The sequence below is a fragment of the Ambystoma mexicanum genome, chromosome 1p, assembly GCF_040938575.1.
Source record: "Ambystoma mexicanum isolate Mex_15411 chromosome 1p, UKY_AmexF1_1, whole genome shotgun sequence".
NCBI classification, from domain to species: Eukaryota; Metazoa; Chordata; class Amphibia; order Caudata; family Ambystomatidae; genus Ambystoma; species Ambystoma mexicanum.
Window position 1 is genome coordinate 1,069,695,067 of NC_090921.1, and position 22,611 is coordinate 1,069,717,677.

General features: G+C 48.5%; 1 protein-coding gene across 3 annotated transcripts in view; it reads left to right on the forward strand.

Annotated features, from left to right (window-relative positions):
- The window catches only part of ARHGEF11 (Rho guanine nucleotide exchange factor 11), a 1,841,770-nt gene that overhangs the window by 1,747,251 nt on the left and 71,908 nt on the right, over positions 1-22,611 (forward strand). The window lies entirely within an intron of this gene.

Here is a 22,611-nt window from a genome sequence, read left to right on the forward strand (position 1 = left end):
GATCAGCAGGGAGAAGAGGGGCAAAGGCAGAAGCAAAAAGTAAGGTCTTCAGGTGCTTCCGGAACCGTAGATGGTTCTCCTCAAATTTCAAGGTGGCAGGGAGGCTGTTCCAAAGGGAAGCTCCAGCCGAAGACAGAGATCCACCCCCAGCTCATTTCTTTGAAAAACGACTGACCATGAGGGAGTTAAAGTAGAGGAGCAAAGGGCTCGAGAGGGGTGGTATTTACGGAGGGATAGCTGAAGGTATTTTGGTATAATGCAGAAAGCACTGATGCAAATCTCTTCAGGACACTTCACAGCATGGGGAAAGTGGAGTTCCAGCGATGACCACCACGTACAGAAGATAGCAGGCCTCCTTCCCGTCGCAGTTGAAGACGACCTTCCAGAGCAGGATCCCTTGAAGCTGGGAGGCTGAAATTCAGCAGGAAGGTAACTTAAACCACAAGCTAGCGACCACCGAAGTTCGGGCTGCAAACCTGGAACGGTAATGGTTGTATCGAGGTAGCCCACTGGAGAGCTGGTCATTCCACCAGGTGGTCCAAGAGCACATCAAAAGACTCTGGACAGCTGAATCCTCGAACACATAGAGACTGGTTCGGTTACACTAGTCCAGGGGCTTAAGCACCATACAGGGCCTTCGCAGATCAGGCCTCTTCAGGAGTCTTCTTCAGATCTTCAGACTGCTTTTCTTCTACACAGGATTCTTGGCTCCAACGTGGATCTGAAGAAATGGCTGCAGGAGCCGCGTTCTTATCCAGCTTGGAAGCTAGTCCTAGCCCTCCAATGGTAAGGATTTGCACCAATCAAACCGCCAGTAGTTGCCCAATCAGTGACACCTATTGGTTTTACTCATGTCCCACACCTAGACGCACTGGCACCACATATGTGAAGAGGGACTAGACGTACCCACCCAGTTCCTGAGCCATGCACATACATAACTAGTCGGGAAAGCAGCAGCTTTCCCAGAAAAGTGCATGACCTTAAATGGGATCTTCTGACCTGATAAGGAAGGAAGAGGGACAAAAACAAGCGGAAATCTGGTGACGTGACCATTTTAGGGCACTCGCTACGTTTAGTAGCCATACGGGGCAAATGTGAATGTGCACACTAAAAATTCTCCAGCATGGGGTATGGCATTGATTCACACGCTCATGAATATTTCCAGTCATCAGGTCGGGAATCCTATGTAAAACAAAAAACAGATTCACTTTTACTTACAAACTTTATTTCTCCTCTAAACCAATCAATGTACTCTGGGTCATGCTGCCCCCAGCCTAAAACTGCCGCCCTTCTAAGCCCCTCCTCTGGGAACCATCTTCAGATTTTTACCACACGTTCAACTGTTTGGAATTCTCTAGTTTTGCTCCGTGAGCTATTGTACGGTTTTCACTTTTTTCGAGGAAAAAGTCTTATTTTTGTCAAAACCGAGCCTGAGTGCTCTTCTCATTGTCCGACAAGCGGGGATCCGTTGTCTGTGCATTTCAGAGCCCCTCAAAGGCAAGGATCGTCGAGTTTTCATCGAAGTTTCCAGAAGGCCATCGAGCCTACTCCTCACCTCTGACCATGATGGACAAGAAGGAGGGAAGTTCCCTCTTCAAGCTCTGCTCCAGTTACGGACTGCGGAACGTGTTGGTGGAGGACCAACACCTTCAATGCCTCTACTGTCTTCACCCAGACCACAAAGAAGGGGATTGTGAGATCTGCCTCCGGTTCTCCAAGAGAACGATGAAGGATCGTCACAGTAGAATGGGGGTGTGGCTAAGCCCCAAGGCCTGTGCCCCGTGCCTGAAGCAGGGTCATGCCTCACCCAGGACCGGCTGGTTCGAGGACCGGGCTTCTAAGTCCTTTGAAAGCGATCCATCTGTTTGGGCCCAAGACAAGGCCAAGTACTGCAAGTCAGTTTACGTCGGTGTCGCCGCGCAAGCAGGTCCCGTGATGGACATGGGCGCGATCAACCTCATCATTTGCCTCCATCTCCAGCGCTCGATCATGCTTCTTCTCAAAAAGGAAACCGACCAACCCGGCTAAACTGCGGGAAAAGCCAGAGAAGCAGAGGATAGAAGAAAAAGCAGCCGACCAGCCCAAGAAAGCTTCGGCGGTGCAGGACAAATCGTCATCAATGATTAAGATGGTGGCTGCCACGCTCTCGAAGGCCAAAGCGGCTGACCCTGTGAAGGTAGCCCCGACTGCACCCAGGGTGTCCCTACCCCTGAAGCGGGAGGCCTTGAGCGGGGGGTTGGCGAAGACACCAGAAAGGAGGATGCTGTCGCTGAGCCCGGCTAACACCCGTCAAGGTGCAAAAGGGGGTGGGGCGATGAGGTCCCAGGCCAGCCACAGGCTTTACCCCAAAACGTGGATGTTTCTTCCTCAGACGAGAAGGACAAGGAGTCCATACACACGATCCACGAGAGATACATCTCTGGACTGCCTTTCGACCCTACACAGGTTGGGGTCAGAAATCCAGAAAAGTATGCCGCAGGCCCTGGCCCCAGATCAGCCTCCTGCGAAAAAGAAGCGCCATCCAATGCCGCCGCATCACACGCAACACCCGTGCCAGGTGCCCTCCCCCCGTCGGACCCAGACACAGGGACAAACACAGTGACGACAAACGGCATCGTCACGGCGGGCAGATCGCTGCAGCTGAGGACATCCCCACTGGATGAGGTGGGATCGATGCCATGGTCACCAGAGATTCCGAGCTCTTCTGGCTGACACCCGAGGAGACCAAAAAAGACCAGAGGCGCGAGGCCAAGAGGAAGACCATCATGGCGGTGCCCCTACTGGACGACGTGGGAGGAAGGCCTGGCCCTGTTGAAGAATCCCGCCACAGCCCCGGCCAAGCGGGATAGACTAGAGAAAAAGTTATGAATGCCAGAGTCCGCTTCCAGGTGCCTACCATTGCAACCGCAGCCGGACTCAATTGTGTCAGTGGCTGCGAGGGAGACAGTCTAACCCTTCATCATTGTCTTCAGTCCCTCCGGACAGCGAGGGGGAAGGAGTTGGATGCCACGGGGAGAAAGGTCATCTACTCTCCAGGAGGCCTACAGATGCAGTTCCAAGGCTTTTGGTGGGGGTGGTCAGCGCCGTCATCACCCCCAAGGCGGAACACGGGTGCCAAAGCAGGACAGAACCGGCCAGGACATCGGGGGGGCCCCCACCCTTGTACCTCGGTGGGAGGCCAGCTGGCGGGATTCGTCAGTGAGTGGGAAAAGATCTTCACTGACAGATGGGTGCTGGATGCTCTCGCCCATTGACATATCCTGGAGTTACTACTGCAAGAGGTACGGACCATGCTAGAAAAAAAGGGGCTATAGAGCTAGTTCCAAGACAACTCTGGGGCTCCAGAGTCTACTCCAGATACTAATTAGTCCAAAAGAAGACTGGGGGCTAGAGGCCCATTCTAGACCTGCAGCGTCTCAACAGGTACCTCAAGTCCCAAAAATTCAGGATGGTCCCGTTGCAGCACTGGATCTGGAGGATGCCTACTTCCATGTTCCAATTCACAGGAAGCATCGTTGCAGGGACGGCACTACCAGTTAAAGACCCTCCCTTCCAGCCTAAAATCAGCTTCCATGATGTTTACGAAGTGCATGGAAGCAGTGACGGCCCATCTGCGTCTACGAGGGATGCACGTGTACCCGTACCTCGACGCCTGGCTCATCTGGGCCAGATCAAGAGACGTAGCCGTTGAACACACATAGACGACTGTTGGGCTGCTGACTGATCTGGGGTTCTCAGTCAATTGTCTGAAGTCCTGCTTGATACCATCGCAGTATGCACTGTTCCTAGGAGCCAGGCTCAACACTGTTCCTGCCTAGCATTGCCCTGGGAGGAGAGGATAGCGGCCATGCTGGGGAAGGTACAATGGCTGTTGCCACTGAAGACCTCCACGGTGCAGGCCATCAAGTCGTTGCTCGGGATGTCGTTGTGCATTAATCTTATAAGGCTAAGCAAGTTGTAGATGCGGCCTCTTCAGGAGGTCCTGGACGCCCACTGGAAACAAAGCTTCGCGGACAAGATCCTGCTTGATGAGTTCCGTTGGGCGGTGAGATGGTGGGGTGTACACTCCGACATCGCCCGGGGCACTGAGTTTCAAAACCCTCCATACCAGGAGACTGTCACCACAGACGCTTCCCTGGAGGGCTGAGGAGCCCACACCGGACATCTGCACGCCAGAGGTCTGTGGCTACCGGAGGAGAAGGATATCCACATCAATATCCTGGAGCTGCAGGCAGTCTTCTGGGTTCTCAAGTCTTTCCTTCCGTCCCTGAACCGCAAGGTGGTGAGGATCTTCACGGGCAACACCACCACAATGTTCTACATCAGGAAGCAGAGGGCCACCCGATCTCCAGCAGTCTTTAAAGAGGCGCAGAGCTTGTGGTACTGTGCCATTGGACGAGATGTTCCTCATCCCCTTTCACCTGGCGGGAGTCAAGAACACCATCGCCTCTGCAGGGAATTGCGCTCCTGCCACGAGTGGGAACTTTGGTAGGACTGGGTGTACCGCATCTTCATTACGTGGGGCAAGCCCCATATCGATCTGTTTGCGACGGCGACAAACTCCAAATGGCAGAAATTCGCCAGCAGGTTTCACCAGCCAAGGAGCATGAGGGACGTGTTCCCCTTTACGTGGGAAGGCATGTTTCTGTACGCGTTTCCCCCGTTGCCGCTCCTGCTGTGAGTCCTCGGTTAGCTCACAGTGCCAATGCAGGATGATGCTCGTCAGCCCGGCATGACTGAGGCAGATTTGGTACCCAGACCTTCTCAGCCTGTCAGCGTTGCCTCAGATCAAGCTGCCTGTGGTCACGGATCTACTCACCAGAGAAGGTGGCTCAATCCTGCACCACGACCTAGGATCGCGGAACCTGAGGGCTTGGCTCCTTGATGGGGAGAATGCTCATTTTAGTGGTTAATCCCTCCCACCGTAGAGACCCCCAGCTCTGTTGCTGACTTTATGACTTTTTATGTGTTTCCTTTGTTTTTGGAGTCTGACAAACTCCATCGGCATCTGCACCTTCAGTGCAGTGTCACAGAGAAATCCTTTAGATTTCTCTGAAGGTTTAAATACCTTTTCTTGTGAGAACTACTGTACCCAAGAATCGTAAAGTGAAATTGACATTACTTACCTTTTCCCCTTTTGTAGGTCCAGCACACCCCATTTTATGTAGAGTGCTGGGGGGGGGGGGTTACTTAGTAGCCCCTTTTCCTACTTATGTAACATTTATGTTGCCCTCACTACTTTTAATGGCTGGTGGCAGTGGTTTAATTTTCCTATCATTGTGCTTTTGTACCACAGGCTGAATCCTTAGCTGCAGTATAGCACCCATGGTTGACCATTGTGTCAAAATGGCCTTGGTCTTTTTTTCACCATTTCTTGTGAGTGAAGTCTTTCTTGGGTTTTACTCTTTGCGCTAAACTAGATTTAACCCTTTTGTTTTGTCTTTGGCGGGCTTCAGTACTGAAACCTGGCTCTGGCTGCAGTGTGTCTGAGAACCAGTTAACGTTATCCTTCCTTAACCTTTCCCACAACCTCAGAATTTTACCAAGCACAAAAATGATGCATCAATTGCTAGGAAAGAATTGGCATTTAAGTCACCTCAGGGTATAGGAAGTGTGTATGAAGCATCTCTAAAGAGTATCTACTTGCTTATCTTGATTCTGAGAACGTGTTATGAAGTGTATTTTTATTGTTGCACATTGCCCGCTTTCAAAGAATGCTTATTTAAAACTGACCGTTAAATAATTATTTTTACTAGAAAACCTTGTGTAAGTGCTATTTGGATACTTGGATGTGTGGATTTTAATGCTACAGCTCACATTTACCCCTCTTGAGGTAAGTCTGGCTGCTCAGTCACTCTATTAACTTGTGTAGTACAGACCTATACCAAGAGGTGGGTTACCTAATACCAAGAGGACAAGACTGGTGTAGTCTCCCACAGGGTTACTGTATACAATCTTGCCTAACACTATTGCAGCCCTAGAGTTTGGAGGATACGAGTTGCTGATGGAATGCAAGGAGGTGCTTGCCAAGGCCAGAGTGTCTTCAGCTCTTAAATGCTACGGTCACAAATGTAAATGATGCGCTACGTGGTGCCGGTCGCAGAAGATCACCCCTCTGAGGGTCACGGCACTGCAGATCCTTCCGTAGTTGTTGTCCTTGACCAAGGCGGGGCTGGTGCACGCCTCTATCAGTGTCCATCTGGCGGCTATCTATCCATCTCCAGGTGGCTCTCCGGCAGTATCACACACTGTCATCGGGTGGCCAACCAACTGCTGCCTGGCCGTCCGAGAGCCCATTCCACCAAGACGATCGCTGCGACGACAGTGTTCCTGTCTGGTGTGCCCGTGCTGGATATCTGCAGGGCTGCTACGTGGAGGTCTACGCACAACTTCACGAGGTTCTACTGCGTCGACAGGGATTCCCGAGAGGAGTCCAGGGTCACCAAGTAGTGCTACGCAACCTGTTCACTTGAGGAGAGTCTGTTCCAGAGGTAAGAGTTTTGCTTCTGTTGAGCCTTGCCACCTCCCATGGTTGTGTAATGTGGTACTGCTATGTATTCTTTATTCATGAGCATGTGAATCCATGCCAGACCCCATGCTGGTGAAGGGACAAATTAGTTACTTGTACTATTGTTCTACAGCATGAGTCTGGCATGGATTCACATGCGAACCCTCCCTCCTACCCCTCTGCAGCTCTTCCTGGTCATACTGCCACTCTACGTGCTTACCAAATCTGAAGATGGCTGCCAGAGGAGGTGCTTAGGGGGAAGTCAGTCATTGGCTGGGGGCAGTTTGATCCAGAGTACAGTGATGGGTTTAGAGGAGAAATAGTTTGTAAGTGAAGTTTTTTCTTTTACCGAGGATTCCCAGCCTGACGACGGGATATATTCATGAGCATGTGAATCCATGCCATACCCATGCTGGAGAACAATAGTTAGAGGTAAGTAAGTCACTTGTTCCATATATCTGCAGCCACCAGCTTGTCTTTAGGCGCATATAAAAGTAACCAAAAGTGACAAGTGTAAAAAGCTTGGTTTATGCAATGTTAAAAAGTGTACAAGTCAGAAGGGAACCATAGTTTCCCAGTACTGATAAGCTGAAGGACCTATCACTTTCCCCATAACCAATTAGCAAAAGGCGAGGGGAGCAAAGCTTGAAGGTTTAAATGTTTGCCGGTTATTCCAAAGTTAACAGTATCAGTCTCCCAGGTATGCATGCACATGTTACAGCTCCCACATTTGTGGAAGCCTTTAACCCTTCCTTGTGAAAGCCATGTCCCCCCACTTGACGGATGAGACATGGAGGATGGGCATAAAATGTTTTTTAAAGTAGGTGCTCTGTTAAAGGTAATTGCAGGATTGGGTTCAAGCCATTTGGCCAGATCCTGATCTAAATGGAGTAGATGCCAGTGGCGTTTTAGAATTGCATAGATGCTATTGCTGTCACTGTTGTAGCGTGTAATAAGTCTGATTTTATCAGGACGCTCATTAGCACAACTAGATTTATTTTTAGGTGTCAGCAAATCCATTCTCTTCATACTAGACACTTCACGTTCAGCTTGATTAAGTATGTGGGACTTGTATCCCCGTGTTTTAAATTGACCATGAATAATTGTAGTTATGGACAGAGAAGATTATATTAGTATGGCGCTGTCCCATCTAAATTTGCCTGGTTGGAATAACTGGCAAACATTTAATTAATGCATTTATCAACTGTAACTCGGAATTTGTACTTTACTGCATTATCTGTATTTGTGGTCAAATGTATATTGGTAGCACAATTAGGCCCCTGAAGATACATATCCGTGAGCACTTTTCCACTTTGTCAAAACAAGATTCCAAATACCCTTTGGCTAATCATTGGCAGACCTGTCACCAATTGGACAATGCTAAGGATGTTCGATTTACAGGATTATCTCAGGCCTCCTTACCCAAGAGAGGGGGAAATATTGAACTTAAACTTAGACAACTTGAAGCACGTCTTATTTGCAAGCATAGATTGGTTATCAGAGGCCTAAACTCTGATCATGAGTTTCATGTATTTTTGTGAATGACTTTTGTCTGATACAGATGATGTTGTTCCTTTCTTCGCTTTACTTTTCTGCTTGGTTAACATATTACAGTATTTTAGTGGCTTTAGTATAGATTGAACCATGGACATGTGTTTTTTTGCGATCATAACGGTAATACTGTCAAAGTGAATGGGTAATGTACTAATGATGTTATGCTTTTTCAAGAATGTACTGCCAGTGACACGACCGAATTGCAAGTGTCTTTTGCTGCCCATGAAGGTTTTAGTTACATGCAGCATGGGATTTTCAGTTGAGTGGTTAGGCACTCGTGGCGAGCTCTGTGGCAATGACTATGGTCTTTTTTAAGGTTAACGCAATTTCCAAGACGTGATAACATCAATATTAGCCAATATCTGCAGTGGCTGCCTTATGTCTGTCAGGTTTTACCCTTTCCTCAATTCAACTTCATTGTACATTCAAATATGGTTTAATTCCTGATGCAGACTTAACTCCTTAACTGTATTGGGAGCTATGCGCTCGTATTTTAACCCCCCCAAGATGGCGGCCTCCTAATACCGCAGCGCGCGTTGTAGCAAACGCTCTAGCGGCTGGTTATAGTCACCAGGAGACGCGGCAGCGCGCTCTCCCTTGGATTCACTTTCAGCAGACAGGCAGGTGAGCAGGAAGTGTGCACCTTGCACGTGATCCCTGATTCGACTTAATAGCCATAATTGGAAGTAATTTAGACCCGGGCTAATGCGGCAATGCAGTTTATCTCTTGGTTTTTATAATTGGTGTACTATGGATTGTCTAATCTCTTGACTGATGGCTCCGCTGACGTTCCGCTGATACTAAATTCCCCTCACCATGTCGGCATTTGGGAACCGCTGCAGTTCTTATAATCAGTTTACATCTGCAACTGCAGGATAACGTAGGTAATACAATTATGCTTTACAATTAATGCAATAAGTCTCCTGATGTTGCAGAGAGTGCAAATTTTGCATATGTATTATTTCTTTTTTAGTTACGCTTTGACTCCGGATTAGGAGCACTTACCTTATATATCTTACACAATTGGTAAGTGCACATGGTTGACTTTTAGGTTGCAGTATTGTTGTTTACCGTCTCGCGATGGGTCAGTTTTGGCTCATTAACACTTTTTATTCTTCCTGTTCACTACATAGTGGTTCAATTTGGACAAGACAGCGTGGTAAATATGCTTTTCTTTGCCACTTGTTATTAGAATATTGACTAATTGTTATTGCACAGTTCTATCCCACGACTGCCTATCTACGAATCTGGCTAACTGCTGGTTTTTGTTATATTTCTCTCTTTTCTCTTTATAATTGGACTACCTTGATGCCACTTCCTGACTGGGTAAAATGAATATCTGCCTATTGATTTACACATGTATTCTAAATGGTTACTTTTGCGAAATGCATCTTTATATACATTTTTTTTTCTTTTGAATGGGGGTATCCATGTCTGATAACTGTGTACTTGCTGATCATACACTATGTTGTAACCCTGTATGCCCTCCTAAATCTGGCCCATTTATCCTGAATGGTGATGTTAATTATCATGTACAGCTTTACATAATGGTTTGTTACATTAACTCCAACAGCCTCAGAGGAAGAGCTACGCTTGAAACACTTGTCAGGCTGTTCATTGCATGAATTAAAAAAATGGTACACTTGTACTCTTTGAACTCTTTGGTGTGGCGCAGTTCGACTGTTTACATTTGTTATATATATATATTTGTTTATTTCTGAGGCTTGTGGAATCTGCTTAGATCACATGCTGTGCATAGGCCGACATCTAGTGGAAGCTGCGGAGTATTACAGTTTGTTTTTCGAAACTCGAAAATGGGAGGCGACATAGGGCGTGCCAGTAATACTATCCCTAGTGTGACATCCACTGTACCCATGATCCCTCACGTGTGTAGGACCCTCAGATTGGTTTTTTCCGCCATACTTGTCGGAAGCATTGTGCGGAATTCCCTGGCTTTCAGCCATTTTCTTATAATTATCTAAAAATCCCCGAGTTTCCAATCTCACGTCAAGACATCAAAGATCGACGCCGGTCCGAAGAACAAACTACCGTTGAGACTGCACGACGGACTTTGGGAGGCCTCTGGCCTCGGCCCTGCAAGTAGGGAGAGTGGGGGAGTGGACATAAGCACACTCACTTTATTTCCTACATACACTCGCCCGCTGCCATTAGGTAACATATGGAGAGTACTCCTTTTAAATTTTGCCCCAAGTGCAACCGCAAGTTTCCTTGGGTTGACAAACATACCGTTTGTAATCTCTGTCTGCCTAGGGACCACCCCGAAGCTAACTGCAGAGCATGTAAGCTCTTTAAGGCTAAAACATTAAAGGACCGCTCCACTAAACGTTGGGCCCATCACGCCAGGCAGCTCGAGGCCATGGAAGCGGTGGGGTCCTTCATTGATGGCAGCAACGCCGCTGTTTCTGACGGCGAGGGCACAGGGGCGTCGAAAGACACCCAAGCGCTAGTCCCTGACCTCGGAAGATTGTCCGGCGGGACAGTTATGGGGAACACACCCGGCGACGCGAGCGCTACCCATACTACTACTACACCTAAACACACAAACCCCAGCCAAGATTCGACACGCGTGTCGAGTACTCGGAAAAAGGAGGCACGTAGAGAGTGGTCTGCAGAATCCGTGTCCTCTGAGCGTTCCAGGTCAAGATCGCCTCATGACACTTCGCAACCATCTAAAGTTGCCAAGAGTGCCTCACTCCCCAAAGTCACAGAGGTATATTCGCCAGAAGACTAATCCGACCTCCACCCCCAGGCTGCATGCCCAGTGTCGGCTCCGGCAGTTCGTTCCTCGTCTGCCGCCGAGTCTCGACATTCTCACTCTAAAGATACAGAGACTAGCCTGGACACCCCCGAATCTCTGCGCCAGGCGTCGAAAGATTCCGAAAAGACTAAACCATCAGGGAAACACTCCTCTACACAGCATAAAGGAGACATAGCTTCTGTACCCCAGGCCCAGAAAGAAAAGCATAAATCTTTATATAAGGATAAGTCTACTACCCCTGTCTCGGCCACTAGACCTAAAGTTATCCCATAGGACTTAGGAACAGTACAGGAACCTCAACAAGAGGTGTTCATCCCCAGTTCCAGGGAATGGAGCTCTGAGGACATCGACAGGGTGATGTCAAGAATGTCTTCCTTGGCTAATTTCTATGCCAAAACCCCAGATCATTTTCTAAGCTACCAGAGCACCCCTGACGACTCCACTCCTTCAGGATCCATGGACCCTCAGTCTCCTAGTAAAAGACCTCGTAATGATACTCCAGCTCAAGGTCTGATTTCAGACCCCTTCTCTATTCAACCCCCAGTATGCTGATGACTCAGACATACAAATGCTGGACGAACAAACGGGAGTCGGTTATTACGGAGAAGACGAGGACCAGGATGAAGAGGAGGACGACGAGGCAGAGGTCTATACTCTAGACTCACCTGTTAACAAAGAGCCACCAGTCACGGACTCACCTGTGGATAAACAGCCTCTACTAAATGAGGTCTTACTTAGAGCTGCTGAGCACTTTCACGTAGACACTCAAGGGGAGCAAGAGGAAAGGGACTTTGCAGAGGAAATGATGGGGGATAAAAAAAAAACATTGCCCAAGACATACCTATTCTCAAGTCCATACAACGTTGAAGTGACCCTTCACTCCTCAATCCTAATCTCACTAGAGCTGTCAACCCCAGAATTGAAAAATTATTCAGGGCTGCCCAGTCCCACCCACTTTATATAAGGGGCCAGCTTAAGCCCGACTCATCGGTAGTCACTACCACCAGAAAAAGAGCAGGGACACCTCTGTCATCATCTGAAGCTCCCCCAGATAAAGAGAGCAAGAGGATTTATGGGTTGGGAACAAAAGTAGCCTCCACTTCCACTTACCAAGCAAGAATCGCCAATATCACCACGCTACTAGCAAGCTATAATTGCCACCAATGGGAGCAGGTAGCTGCCCTCATCGCCTCTGCACCTGAACCATTAAAGGGCCAGTTAGCCCAGATCGGTGTCCGGGTGCATTCTAAAGACAACCTTTGACGCTGCAGATAATGCAGGCCGGCTCATCGCAAAAGGCACTGTCATTAAGAGACAAGCTTGGCTCAGGCAATCAGGGTTTAAACCTGAGACCCAGGCTACTCTTATCGACATGCCGGTGGAACCAAATGTCTTGTTTGTCAAGGCGCTAGAGGAGGCACTCAAAACTGCCATGGATGAATACGATACCCTAAAGTCCCTGGGACAGTTGACTAACAGACCCACGTGCCAGAGAGGGAATAATAATAATTTTCGTCGCTGGACAAAATTTCCAGAGGGGCTCCAATTTCTCACAAGGGCAGGGTACCCAGAGTTACGATAGAGGTAACAAAAGGGGCCGCAGTAGAGGGAGAAGCAGCAAACAGTAACGCTCCGCTCAGAGTCCCTTCCCATGCATCCCCAGTAGGGGGCGGGGGGGTGCATTTCCACCTTCACCCAAGCATGGGAAGGGATCACCTCGGACAGATGGGTGCTGTCCACAGTATCCGCGGGATACTGCATCGAACTGCCGGAGTGCTCCCGCAACCACCCTCCACGACAAAAAAATTCATTCCCTGGACCACCAGAAGATCCTTCTAGAGGAAATTGTCAATCTCCACGCAAAGGACGCAATAGAACTCGTCCCGGACAACCGGGTAAACAAGGGTATTTATTCAACTTACTTCCTTGTGCCAAAAAAAGATTTAATGATGCGCCCAGTATTAGACTTACGCCCTGCAAACAAGTATGTCAAGCCCCAAAGATTTCGTATGACTACGCTCCAAGAGGTAATCCCCCTCCTAAAAAAGGGAGATTACTTGGCAACATTGGACATGAAAGATGCCTATTTTCATATTTCCATGTTCCCAGCGCACAGAAGATTCTTGCGCTTCAAGGTGGACAGTCAGCACTACCAGTTCAAGGTGCTGCCCTTCGGTATAGCCTCGGCTCCAAGGGTATTTACCAAGGTACTGGCAGTGGTGGCGACACACCTACGCAGGGAGACAATCCCAGTGTACCCTTAACTGGACGACTGGCTCATCACGGGGGAAACCCCAGTAATTTGCAGATAAATCCAAAGAACGATCGACCTCTTCGAATTGGATTTCTCAGTCAACGAGAAAAAATCAAGCCTGGTGCCAAGCACCTCCAAACAGTTCCTAGGAGCCATCCTAGACACCCAAGAAGGGTTGGCCTTTCCATCAGAGGAAAGAATTCGGAACTTAATACAAATTCCTCAATATCAGTCCGGTCGCCAGATACCGGTGCGCAAAGCGATGTGTTTGCTAGGCATGATGGCGTCCTGTATTTACCTGGTTCCCCACACGCGCCTGTGCATGCGACCCATGCAGGAATGGTTGGCGAAACAGTAGTCTCAGGCAAGTGGTCAGTGGGACGATCTAGTGGTCGTTTGGCCAACACTAGTACAAAGTCTTCACTGGTGGACAAGAGAAAACCTGACAAAGGGGAAACCCTTTTACGATCCAGAGGTAACGGCTGTGGTAACTACGGACGCGTCCCTGTCAGGGTGGGGAGCACACCTCCTCCACCACACAGCTCAGGGTCTCTGGTCTCACACAATGGCCAAGAATCACATCAATCTGTTAGAGCTTCTGGCAGTCTTCAGAGCGCTTCAAGCATTCAAACCCCACCTGTACAATCTGTCAGTGCAGATCCTAACAGACAGCACAACTGCAAGGTTTTACATAAACAAACAGGGAGGGACTCGTTCTCCAAATCTGTCCAAGCTTGCCCAGAAAATTTGGAAATAGGCACTCAGACGGAACATTTACCTGTCATCTCAACATGTTCCAGGGGATTTCAATTCACTAGCGGACGCCTTGAGCAGAGATCCCCTCCCAGAAGAACACGAATGGTGTCTACACGAAGAAGTCGTAGGAGACCTCTTCTCACACTGGGGTTTCTCCACTATAGACCTATTCGCCACAAGCGAAAACAGACCATGCCCGGGATTCACATCCAGGTACCCCCAACCAGGCTCCAAGGGGAACGCCCTGTGGATGAACTGGTCAGGGATGTTTGCCTACGCTTTTCCAGCCACTCCTCTGATGAGGAAGTTGGTCAACAAGATGCACAGGGAATCGATGACGCTAATCCTAGTTGCTCCCATGTGGGCGAGACAACCGTGGCAACACCTGCGCAGACTGGCAATGTGCGAGCCCATCAAACTCCCGTGCTGGTACAACCTACTATCCCTGTACGGAGGACAAACAGTGCATCCTCAACCCAGCTTGATGAACTTGGCAGCATGGCTCCTGAAGTCATAGAGCTTGGCCATCTCAATCTACCTCAGATTTGTTATTTGGTGCCAGAATAAACAGATCAACCCAGTTGATTGTACTCCTTCCAATATCATCACCTACATGCTCCACCTGCTAGACGCAGGGTTGGTATTTAATTCACTCAAGGTACACTTGGCGGCGCTGTCAGCCTACACCACCTCCCATAACAAGGTGTCGTGGTGGAAAGTACCAGTGGTTAAAGCATTCATGGAAGGGGTTAAGAGACTCCACCCTCCAATTTCTAACCCACCACCAGGATGGGACCTTAATGTGGTGCTTGCTATACTCATGGGGCCCCCCTTTGAACCCATGCATAACACCTGACCTGTAAAACTGCCTTCTTAGTAGCAATTACATCCATACGAAGGGTCAGTGAAATTCAGGCTCTTGTCAGTGCAGGATCATTTTTTTACTGTTCATAAGGATAAGCTGGTTCTACAAACTCATCCTAGGTTCTCACCTAAGTTCATTTCTAAATTCCACGTTAACCAGTCCATTGAGCTACCGGCCTTCTTCCAAGAACCCAAAAGCTCTGCTGAGGTGAAACTACACACTCTAGATGTGCGAAGAGCGGTCCTCTACTATGTAGACCACACCAGACTGCTAAGACTGCTAAAAAAAAAACAGACCAACTGTCTCCGTAGCTGCAGGCAGAGAGGGAGATCGCGTCTCTAAAGGTGCCATCTCAAAATGGATAGTCAACTGTATCTAGCTGTGTTACTCCCTTTCTCAAAAGACTCTGCCTTTTACGCCAAGAGCCGCTCTACAAGAGGCACTGGGGCTACTCTGGCTTTCATTGCAAATGTACCCCTTGACACCATTTGCAAAGCAGCTACATGGAGCTCTATTCACACTTTTACTCAGCACTAGTGCATTGACACTCATTCCAAGATAGATACTCAAGTGGGACAAGCGGTTCTAAGACATCTGTTCGCTCATGACCCTTCTCACATCCCACCGTCTTCTTCTAACACTGCTCGCTAATATATGCACAGCATGTGATCAAGCAGATTCCACAAGCCTCAGAAGGGATACATTACTCACCGTAAACGTATTTCTGATGCTTGTATCTGCTTAGATTCACATGCGCCCGCCCTTCCTCCCCTCTGAGAGAAGGCGCATGGATGCTTGTAGTCTATCTGCTTGGATAATCTGTACTCGCGCTACTCCTCATGCTACCTCATGTCAGAAAAAATACAATCTGAGGGTCCTACACGCGATGAGAGATCATGGGTACAGTGGACGTCACACTAGGAATAGTATTACTGGCACGCCCTATGTCGACGCCCATTTTTGAATTCCGAAAAACAAACTGTAATACTCTGCAGCTTCCACTAGATGTCGGCCTATGCACAGCATGTGAATCTAAGCAGATACAAGCATCAGAAATACGATTCCGGTGAGTAATGTATCATATATATATATATATGCTCTGTCACTACGCCACGTACCTCCATTCCTTTTTTTCTGTGCGCTACTCTTGAGGAACACTAACGATCTTCGATTTTCACTCAACGTATTGCAGCTGCTAGATGTCAGTGACTGACCCACATAATAGCTGCATGTGATGCCTCTGGCCATGACACAGAGGGTTTGTGCATCCTGAACCTGATGTCCCTTCCGGAGCGGGCAGCTAAGCTCGTTTTGGGCCGACCACCGTCCAAGTCACCGGCGCGGTCAACCGTTCGGTCTTCAGAAACTGAAACAAAGGCCCCCCACTCCTGATAAATAGTAGGTACTGGCGCAAGGGGAGGAAAAGATCCCAATCCCGGAGCCACTCATCGTCATCTTCCTTGCATAAAAAGAAAAGGGTCACCGACACCGATGCGACTCAGTCCTCATCAGAGTGCGGTAAGTCATCGGCGGGGCCGGCGTCCAGGCAGGAATGAGAGGGCTTTAAGTTCCAGATGTTGGCCATGTTTGAGAAGGTGACTGTGGCTGCGGGAGAGCCCCCGAAACAGCAGGCCTTAGTCGTGCCGGTGATTTCAGCCCCAGGGTTGCACCGATTCCAACACCATCGGCATCTGAGGAGCCTTCGGGCTCAGCGCTGAGCAAGTCTGGCCGGTCTCCGATGCCAGGACCTTCCCGCATGCCCACAGACCCCAATCATTCTCAATGCACCACTGGCGCCCAGAGCATTATCGGCACTGATGGCCATTCCTTCAACATAGACAGACAAGCCCTTGACGCCCACCATCGACAAGCAGTCTTTCGCACCGTTATCTTGGTCTGGTTTTTTTTCTGGTCAATGGCGCACGTTTTCTGCGCTGGTGACGAAACCAGGGCGATGTCGACCCCATTTATGTGGGGTTTGTCGGGGCAAACTATTTTGTTGATCAGGCAGACCTCATAGCGTTGGCAGAGGGACAGCATGACACTAGTCGGATGGACACATCCAGGCATCGAAATACAGCAGGCCCACATACTCATGCAAAGTTTAAGGCTCTTGTGGACAGGGTATTTGATACCTTAGGGCTGAATACCCCTGCTGTACCTGTATAGGGCTATGAGCTCAAAGACCTTCTTGACAAGGGTACCACCACAGAAATGAAATAGGCCATTCGATCTGGCTATAGCCGACCCAGTTGCCTCCTTATGTCAACGGACCTGCTCCATTCCCCCGGTTAATTCCAACTTGACCTGCAAGTATAGGCCCACAAGAGGAAATCCTTTTTTTCTCTCCTCTCACCCCTCACTGATTGGTTTGGCTGTTCAGTCGGCCACGGTCTCCACTGTGGTGGCTTCTTATGCGTCTAATTTGCCTGCTGACAGGGGGCGCAGAGAGTGGATGCCCTAGCAAAGAACGTTTTCTCCTCTGGGAGCATAAGGCCACTAATGTTTCTTGTGGCTTTGCGAAATTTTCGTTTGGACTGTAGAAAACAGTTGAGCATGCAGCTCAATAAATCCCTGAAGGGGAGTTGCAGACTGGTGGATGACGGGAAGGAGGTGGCCAGGCCGCCCTTGCAAATGAACCGGACGTTGCGGACTGTGTTGGCGGAGCTACGGGTTCTGCTATGGTCCTCGGGAGGCAGGCCTAGCTGCACTCCTGGGTTCTCCTCCAATGTCCAGAATAAATAGTTGGACATGGCTTATGATGGGGAGAACCTCTTCGGCCCAAAGGCAGATGACTCCTTGGCAAAATTAAAGGAGTCCATCCTTCCTGCAACGTCACTAGGCCTAGCTGCGCAACAGCCGGCCTAACCTGCTTTCAGTTTTGCCTCGAGGCGAAGAGGTTACAGGCACTATGTCCCCTACAGCAGAAAGATTCACCTCCCACAAGCCAGGTAGGGGCAGAGGTGTTTCTCGTGCTCTAGAAGGGGCAGGGGTCCTCTAGAGGCAGCAGCTGCGGCGACTCTGTCCTCGGTCACTTTGATTTCCCCTCCCACAACCCACATGTTTGAGAACAGCTGTCCGATCATTGGCTCCAGTGGCAGGAGACTACCTCAGATGCCTGGGCCCTGCAGCTTGTGCGGTGGAGTTGTCTGCCCTTCTTAAGAAAACTGCCGGACAGACCCCCACCACCTCCTTACCAGCTGGAAAAGGAGCTCCAGAAAGAACTTTGTGCAATGTTGTTAAAGGGTGCTGTGGAAGAGGTACCACTCGAGCAGAGAGGGTCGGGCTGGCACACCCAGTATTTTCTGGTACCCAAGAAGGGAGGTGGTCTCCGTCCCATCTTGGACCTCAGGAACTTCAACAAGTTTTTGAGTAAAGACAAATTCAGGATGGTGATGTTGAAAGAGAGTCTCCACGTTCTTAAGTTGCAGGACTGGCTGGTGTGAGTAGATCTTCAGGATGCTTACTTTCATGTGCTGATAAATCAAATGCACAGAAGGTTCCTGAGGTTCCTCATAGCGGACAAGCTCTCTTCATTCAAGGTGCTTCCCTTTGGGTTGACCTCCACTCTAAGGGTCTTCACCAAGCTCATGTTGGTAGTCGTGGCTCACCTCAGGAGACCGGGTATCCACGTATTCCTCCATCTATTAGGACTCACTTTTTCTAGTTAGTACCAGAGGCCAGGCTGCGAATGCGATAGTTACAGTGGCTCCTGTGAAGTCAGTGGTCCCAGTACCTCGGTCCAGTCTGTTGCCAACAACCTTTCTTGGTAGGCCAGCAGCAGCAACTTGCCAGGTTCAACTGTCACGGATGAATCCCTGAAGGGTTGGGGTGCTCACTGCAAAGACGTACAGGTGAGAGGCCTTTGGTCAGCAATGGAAGCCAAGTGGCACATGAACAGGCTAGAGTTGCGAGCATTCAGGTAAGCCTTGCGAGCCATCAGGTTAGCCTTGAAGGTGTTGTCTCCGTCTCTGAAGGGGAAGCATGTCTTAATCTTGACGGACAATACGGTGGCCATGCACTACCTGAACAAGCAGGGTGGCGTTTGCTCCCTCCCCCTCTGCAGAGAGGCGATGCAGCCATAGTTCTGGCTATTGGAGAACCAGATCTCAGTCTCGGCAGTTCATCTGGCGGGGACAGAAAAGTTGGTGTATGCTCTGAGCAGTCTCAGCACAGTCTCGCACGAGTGGGAAGTGTACCAGGAGGTCTTGGAGGAGGTCTTCTCTCTCTGGGGTATTGCCACAGAGTCCAACAGGAAGTGCAAACAGTTTTGCTCTTAAAGTGAGACCAGGATTCTTGCCTAATTCCATTTTTCTGAAGGGTTCGATCTTCCGGTGTCCTACCTACCCCTGAACCCCCTACAAGGAGGAGGAGCGTCTTCACCGGTTGGATTCCAACAGAGTTTTAAGCTTCTATGTATCAAGAAAGGCAGATTATAGAAAAACAGACAAGTTGTTTGTAGCCTACTCCATTTCGAGAAAAGGCCTTGCTGTATCGAAGCAGACAATTTTGTGATGGATCACATTGTGTATTTCAGTATGCTACCATACCGCAGGCAGAGAATTGCCTTCTGGCGTCAGAGCCCACTCTACCAGAGGGGTTTACTCTGCTATGACTCTGCAAAGGGGAGTACCGTCTAGGGACATCTGCCGGGCCACAACCTGGTCACCACTCCATACATTTACAAAGCATTATAGCCTGGATGTTGCCAATGGGCTGACACTCGCTTCGGAAGGGCGGTGTTGCAGAACATTCTGCTATAAAGATTTCTTCCCGCCTCCATTCTATTCCACTGCTTTGCGAGTCTATCTGATGAGGAATCTGAAAGAAAAGCAATCTATTGAAGGATCAATTACTTACGGTAATGTTCTTTCTATAGATTCTTCTCCCTCAGATTCCTCATCACCCCTCCTGTCCATCCCCGCTCAGAAAGCGTCGGCAGTAGGTGTCTGCTCTTCCAGAAAGCCAAGTGTCGGCGATGCTTCTAGGGTTGGTTGTTCTTTCTACTTGCAAGCCGCATTCCGCTCTCTTCCAAAACAAAAATATTTTTGTATGAAGTACGGTTTATCCCAGTTGGGATACCTGTTTTTCTAATCCTCTGTTGACTACAAGCAAGTAATAATATCACACAAACTAATAATAAAATACATGTATACAGTCCCAGTAGCCAGTGCAATAAAACCACAATAGCCCCAACCCACAATGCTGAAATGAAATGTATGGTTAGATTAGCAATGGCAGTCCACAAGATTACAACCCTAACTTTAGAAGTCCAACCCTAAATTGACTGGGGTCTTGTGCCCTGACACTTCACAACATTCCAGGTAGTTTTGCAAGTCAGGAAAAAGTTAGGAAGATGGTCTTGTGGATGGGAAAACAGTTCCAGAAGTCAGGGTAAGTGGCTATTCTAGTATCCCCAGCTTTCGGAGTGCTTGTGCGAGCAAGCAATGGCAAGGCCAAACTTTTAAAGCGGGAGATAGGGGTTCAGGTAAGTACAACTGTAACTCACCCCCAATACTCCCGTTCCTCTTGGAACGGGTTCCAGTTGAAGAATGCAGCTCACTCGAGTGCAGGCCTCCTCTCAGCACACGACTGGATGCAGGAAAGTAGTTTCCGGCGATTGTCACAGTTGCATGGCGACAGCAGGCGACTCCGTTGTCGCAGTCAGAATCAGCCTCATATCTCCGGTTGCTTGGATGCTGGGATGCTGACATTTCGCAACGACCACACTGTTGGTCCCCGAAGTGCCCAAAGTTCTGGGCAAAAACACAGAAAGGTGACATCTGCAGGACAGTAGCCCAAAGTTTGAGCTGGTCATCCACTCAGTGTTCCAGTGGCAATTCCAAGGGCTCTTTTTTGCAGGACACCATGCCGACATTGAGAATGGTTGATCCCACCACTCAAAGGGTCGAAGCTCCACTGAAGGACTTCTGAAGATCAGCCATACAGGGCTTCAATGGAACTGTAGCAAAGGTTGGTCACCAGGCCTTCTTAGGACAGGTGTGCGATCTTCCACGGTCTTAACAGCTGGGCAGGATACTTGGCTCCTAGCAGGATTTCTCCAGGATCTCTGAGGCATGATTGCATGACTCCTCTTCTTATCCAAAGTCAGGTGAGTGTTCAGATTCAACCCTCAAATTGCAAGATCTGCCCCACTCATGCACACTAGCAGTGGTCCAATCATCAAGGACCAGTGCAGGGTCTCATACAAGCATGTGCACCAGACACTCAGTCACCAGAATGTGTATTGGGACCAGACAGCCCCAGCTCACTTCCTGGGAAAACACACTCATGGCCCTGCACTAGCCTGTGAAACCAAGGCTTTCCCAGGCAATGCATGACCATAAAAGGATTTTCCTGGCAGGGCAGAAAGCAGGCCACAGGACAAGATGGCCAAAACAGCAAGCAAAAATCTTGTGGCACGGCCATGTTAGGACACTAGCCACAGTTAGTAGTTAAACACGGTAGGGCTAACAAATAGTATTGCAAAAATAGTCAACTTCTGTCACCAACTTGTTTTTTAGGCACAGCCAAAGGTACCCAACCCAAAAATCCCTTTTAGTGTAGTGTAGGGTGGTACAAAGAAACCCCATTGCACAGCATTGTAAGATGCATTGTGCAATGATAAACAGTTACCCAAAAAATAGTTAACATGTAACAAGAAAAGGGAAACACAATTTCCCAGTACTGACAGCCTTAATGACTAGTCAGTTTCCCCATAACAATTAACAAAAGTGCAGTGGAGAGATGCTGAAGGCTTCATTTCACTGGAAAAAGTCAGGACAGAGTTAAAAAAAAACAGCTCAATTTTGGGGTCCATATAAATGGAGTGAAAGTTGCTAAAAAGAACTTTCCTAACACCCCAAGTGACTTACAGATCAAAAGATGTGTGGGAGTTGGAAATAGTGGGAGTACATGAACATCTCCCTTTCTCACTTTCTAATGACCACTTTTTCACTCCTGTAGTGCAACGAGATGCACAATGCACAAAATGGCAATTACTGACTGTACATTTTTTTTCCGCTGGTTGCCTTAGTTTGATCCACTGGCTTCTCACTTATATTTACATCCAGGCATTGTTTAGCATTTCCCCAACCATGGACATGGAGTCCATCAGTAACACTACACAGGATAGTCTTTACTGCATGTAGTAGAGCTGATATACTGGGGAATGCCTGCGATGATTGGATTACCCTTGCAGCAGTAAATTCATAATTGGCGTGGACTTCTCAGGTTACTGCATGCCTTAATGGTAATGATTGCCTGCTGCATTCCTCATAGGAATTCTGCAGAACTCTTTTGTGGCCTAGAAATGAATTCTTCCATCCCAGTGCCATGCAAGACAACTTAACTAGAGCCTACTCCTTTCACTGAATTAGCCCCAAATCCAGATGACTTAAGTGGACACTTTTTCCATAAGAATGCTCGAAGGAGGCAGAGAGACGGTTTGGCTTTACTACTCTAGTAGGCTGGTCTGCGGGTTTTACAGTATAAATTATAGAATGGTTTAGGTCTAAGATACCTGAAAGATGAATCAGACGTTTAGTGTGGTCTTGTCCATTTAACATGCTACTAAATCAGGGTCTCAACACTTTCCAAGTAAATTGTATTTGGGTATTTATAAACCTTAATGTTTTGTTGCGCCTGATGGTGTAATGTGCTATGCTGAAACATTATTTAAAATAAGGTGTGTGCACCATTCTGTGTGCCTTGTTTAAATGATGTAAAGCATTTTTTAATTATTCTATTATCCTGTCTGGCCATTCACATACCTAACTTCACATAGACATGTTAGGAAAGAACACTTTAGTGTGTATACTTTGCTGTGTTTGATAGTATCAGCCAAAACTCGGATGCCTCTTTATGGCTTCAACTGCTATGTCTCTAGAAAGGTA